Below are 5,642 nucleotides of genomic sequence, written 5' to 3' on the forward strand. Positions count from 1 at the left end.
TTGGTATTCTGTCTGATCTTTATTAAGTGCTAATATAATTCTTACTGATTTGAGTTTGTTTTTGTATATTTAGGCCTGTTGGTGAAGACACAAATGAAGCATACTTTTAGTTTTTGTTGCTTGTGAGCTTAGAATGGTGTGGCCTATTTCATTTTATTTTAATTTCTCTTGTAAGTTTTTGTGGGCTTAAAAAATAATAATATTTGGTATTTATTTAAAAAACTGTAATTATAGGCCTTCCGTCTTAAGTTTAAAATGGACATAAACCGTCTATTTATTAATATGTGTTTGGATAAACTGTATGCTACTTAAAGTGTTTGTAATTTTAAATAGCACACAGGTCATCAGACTACTCAATATTCAGTGGAGTCTTTTCCTGCTCATAAGTTGTATTTCATATGTCTACTTTGAAAAAAAAATAGTTTGATAATATAGTAAGTTTTGACATTGAACAGGTAATCAAGTTTTTCCTGGTTTTTGTTTTGTTTTGTAGTAAGAACTTGCACAGTAATAAGGTTAGGGTGCTAATGATTGGGAGTTTTTTCTGGTAGTTTTTTGAATAATAGGTTTATAATGAAAACACCATAGCAAGCTTTTGAACTTACAGAAAATAATCACATTTAGGGGCCGGGCGCAGTGGCTCACGCCTGTAATCCCGGCACTTTGGGAGGCCGTGGCGGGTGGATCACAAGGTCAAGAGATCGAGACCATCCTGGTCAACATGGTGAAACCCCGTCTCTACTAAAAATACAAAAATTAGCTGGGCATGGTGGCGCGTCCCTGTAGTCCCAGCTACTCGGGAGGCTGAGGCCGGAGAATTGCCTAAACCCAGGAGGTGGAGGTTGCGGTGAGCTGAGATCACGCCATTGTACTCCAGCCTGGGTAACAAGAGCGAAACTCCGTCTCGAAAAGAAAAAAAGAAAATAATCACATTCATTTTCTATTGCTTTACCCAAATAGGGGGTTTGTGAAGGGTTTTCTGTAAATATTTTAAAAATAAAATGCAATTTTATTTGGTTCGTATCATTTTTTTCCCCCTTGAAACAGGTCTTTGAACAGGTTTGTGGTATCCCTATGTATGTCTATTGTTATGACTTAGAGCCACTTTTTGTTCTTATTGTTAGGAACCAAACACTTTTGTGAAATCATTTTTCTGAGGGAGTATAAATATCTTGAATTGTATTTAGGTTTTGGTCAGTGAATTATTAGCATGAAGAAACCTATAAAACTTAAGGGAAAAAAACGTCAGTTGTGCCTGCCTTTTCTGAATTTTAAGAAAAAGATGAACTAAATAACAATTCTATAAGAATTTTAGCTTGTCAAATTCTATACTGTATAGAAAAATTATTGGTTATTATTAATTATTAGTTGTCTTTGTTTTGCTTTGTCTAGGTCATGGGGTACCAACATGAGAAGCTATTAAGAAATTTAGAGGTTCTCTTGGCAGCGTATCAGTGATCTTCTAAGCAAAACCCGTGATTGTTTTTCATTTCAAGTGCTTGGTCACTACGCTATGGGAATCTCAGGCCTCCATGACTAAAGGGATTTGATACAGTTCTTTTATAAATGAGCTGAATTTGAATTTTGTTACATCATATGGGATTATTGCATTATCTTCAGTCAGGACAAGTCCAGAAATGGATGCTATTGCTTAAACTTAAATTCCAAGGCAGGAGTTAGAGTATCTTCATTTCCACAGATGCCCTGGAACCTCTCACCTTGAATTGTAGTTTTTCAGTATTCATTGTTAAATTTAGAAATTTAAAAATCACAAGATCTCAGGAAATGTATTCTTTGTAATATTAATATTAGACTGCTGTTATACCATTAATTTGGACTCTGCTAGTTATTTTATTTAATAAGGTACCTCTAGATCTTTCCTTTGAGTCTTGCTCTTGCTACTTTGTGCAGAGGGAGTGTCCTGGCCTGCAAAAAAGCCAGAGTAGGCTGCAGGAGCTTCTTTGAGGAGGCCTCTCTTTTAATAACCCTGGTGGGTAAATGAATGGTAGGTAGCTAGCAGATAGGCCTTCCTATTCATGTCTTTCTGTCTCCCCAGTCCTCTCTTGGAATTCATGCTGAATTTTTAAGTTGAAATTTGGGTTTTTTTTTTTTCTTTTTGTTTTTAATTTTTGCTTTCTTTTTACTAATCTAATTAATATACGTAGTTTAAAAAATCAAATAGAACTAAAAGGTTTATAGTGAAAAAGTGTAGTTCCCCCTTCCCCAATTTAGTATTCTAGAGACAAACACTTGGAACTCTTAGTGGTTTGTGTTAGTATTTACCTTCCTGTTTGAAAAAGTTATACTACTTTTTCTAGACTTACCAATTTCAGAAACAATTTCTCAAATGCCTTTTTTGGTAGGTAGGATTTACTTTATTTAAAATCTCCACCTCCCCATTTTTCTTCTCCCACCCCTCTCAAAATAGATTTATATTCACACAACTTTTTGTTACAACAAACTTTTTGTTAAATAGATAGACATAAATGTTGTTCACTGATGTACCACATGGTTAACTATGATTATTTCCTTTTTACTAGAATTTTATTTTTCCTGAAGTTGGTATTACCTGATTTTCAAATTTGCTTAGTTTTTAATGTACCTGTTACAAAGACTATCCAAGGCTTTCAGTGCTGAAAAACATCAGATAATCTATCAATTCCCTTTACTTAAAAAAGTTTTCGAAATCATTTTGTCGTCCTTTAGGGACTTTCTTCCACAGTCCTTCATCTTCTGCCATTTGTACTGTTGCCCTCCAGGCCTGTTCCATGGCTCAGCAATTATTTTGAAACCCTTTGTTTTTTAGTCTCATATTAGATCTTCTGTTGTGGATCTTGTGACTTCTTTCATGATTTACTGCCTTTTTTTTTGCAAAGCTCATCAACTAGTAACTTCCTACGAAAAGGTACATGGGAAGTAAAGATTTTAAGGCTTTACAGGTCTGAAAATGTCTCTACTCTTGATTGGTAGTTTGGAGTCTGGAAAATAACATTCCCTCAGAATTTTAAAGGCAACACTTCATTGTCTTACGGCATTTAGTTTTTCTATGAGAATTCTGATACCATTCATTTACCTGAGATTTGTTTTTACACTCTGTAAGCTTTCAGGGACTTCTCATTACTTCCGATGTTTCATAATGATATGTGAGTCTTTATTCATTTTGATAGGTACTTGACTTGGTGGAATCTTTCAATTTAGAGATTTGTTTGCATCAGTTCTGGGTTTTTTTAGTGTGTGTATTATCTTTCTGACAATTTTCTCTCTTCCATTTTCTTTGCTCTATCTTTCTAGAATTTCTTTTATTTGAATGTTGGACCTCCCAGAGTTGGACACCCTCTAAGTAAAAAAAGCTTTTTCTCTCTAATTGTTTCTTCTTATATTATCTTTGTTCTTTTTGTTATCCTCCAGCTCTTTGTTGAATTTTCTTTATATATATTTTAATTTCTAAGAAATCTGTTTTCTGTTTTATTTCATAAAAACCTATTTTTATTTTATAGATTAAATGTTTCCCCATATCTTCCTGAGGATAAAATTAAGATTTTTTTCTTACGTCTTTCCTGTTTCTTGCATGGTTTGTTTTGGGCTCTTTCATTCTGAAGGCTTTCTTAGATAGAGATTATCTACTTATATTAGTCATGTGTTAAAAAGCTAATGTCATAGGTCTTTATGTCATAGGTCTATATATGGGCAGGGTTTATAAGTTGTTTTAAGGGCCATCAGGTAGAGAGTTGGCCCTTTCTGTTGGGGTCCGCTGAATTTCAGGGGAGGTCTTCTCTTTGGGGCCATTCAGTTTCTCTAGAAAACTAAGTCCTGATATTAGGGTAAGAAAAGAGAGCTCAGGACCCCAAGGTTTATATGACGGCTTTTACTTAATCCTTCTATCTTCAGCCAGTCTCATGCCCACGCTGTTCTACTCCCCAAGTCCTCCTCTGGCTACTGAACCTCAGGTTAATTTTTTCCTGTCAATGGAGGTTGGGGGTGGGGGGTTGGCTGGCTGTGGAGAGTGGGGGAGAGGGCCTAGAGTCCAGTTGCTGTTTATACATACTTCTAGTCCTAATTTCAGCCCTATACCTCATGCCCATCTTCTACAATATACCTAGTGCTTCCAAGTGCTTAACTTACTAGAGGTTTGGTGGGGTTTGTTGTTTGGCTTCTCCCTTTTGGGTACTTAGGCTTTAACTTCCTCCACTCTGCTAGGTTAGGTATCACACTCTTTTCTGGTTTTTATCTGTATAAACTTTGTTGTCATGGCTTCATAGTCTGTTCTCTTTGTAGAATAATACCATTTATATTCCTTTAATGTCTTTTTAGTGGTTTGGAGGTAGAGGAAATAAATTCACGTGGTTGGTTTGTCGTGTTTCACTGGAAGTCTAGATTTAAATTCTAATAGTATATAGAAAATAAAATTTCTTTATTATTAATTTATAAGTCATTCTAGTGATTTTTAATTCATATCGTTTTGCTGTACTACCTACCTCATAGGGTTGTGAGGATTAGAAGAATCATTTCATAAAAAGCAGGTACACAGTGTGTTGAATAAGTATTAGCTATTGTTTACTATCATTATTATTTTTACTATGACTTTTTTTTTTTCTGAGACAGGGTCTCACTCTTTCACCCAGGCTGGAGTACAGTGGCGTGACCTCAGCTCACTGCAGCCTAGACCTCCCAGGCTCAAATGATCCTCTTACCTCAACCTCCTGAATAACTGGGACTATAGGCATGCACTACCACTCCTGGCTAAGTTTTGTATTTTTGTATCATCAGGATTTTGCCATGCTGCCAAGGCTGGTTTCAAACTCGTGAGCTCAAGGGATCTGCCTGCCTTGGCTTTTCAAAGTACTGGGATTATAGGCACATTTTTATGATACAGCTGGTACCAAAGAAGGAAGTAGCTTTATGACCTTTACTTGAGTGTTTTTTTGGTCACACAGTATATACATGTCCATGTAATTAAAGTACTTCATTTGACAAATTCACATGGTAAATGAGCATTAAATCAGTATCTTTTAAATATTACCACCAGAATTAAACTCTGTACTTGAATTCAGTAGAACATTTCTATATTATGCCCTATTCTGGTGGTGTCTGTGGTTGCTAGGGGTTGCTGAGTTATCCAAGTGATTCAGCATGCCTTCAGAATTGGCATCCACAGGTGATTGCCCATAGCCTCTTGCCATGGTGCCTCATCTTGGGGAGGCTTTAGAATTCAACCCTCATTTAGCTTATTCATTTTTTTTCTTGCTTTGCAGTGGTTGGCTAGAGAAAAGTGTGTAGTATAATTACACACACTTACTGTGGTTTAGCTTGATGACCATGGATAGCAACCTGCCTTTTTAAATTTTTATTTTATTTTATTTATTTATTTATTTATTTATTTATTTTTAACAGATTGTGGCTAATTTTAAGACTGATTTTGCAGCTAGGATTAGCAGAGAATGACCTACCTACTTGATTAATGATGTCTGCGTGGCTTACTAAGAGGGTGTGGGGAATGGTGGTAGGGGTAACTATCATCGAGAATACAGGGCAATGGGTATGTTCTGACTTTATATAACTTTTCTAGATTGTACATATTTTTAGCTACTCACAATAAGCAAAGTTGAACAACTTATAATTGATTCCGTTTTCTGTTTTCATTA

This window comes from Callithrix jacchus, chromosome 6, assembly GCF_049354715.1.
Source record: "Callithrix jacchus isolate 240 chromosome 6, calJac240_pri, whole genome shotgun sequence".
NCBI lineage: Eukaryota > Metazoa > Chordata > Mammalia > Primates > Cebidae > Callithrix > Callithrix jacchus.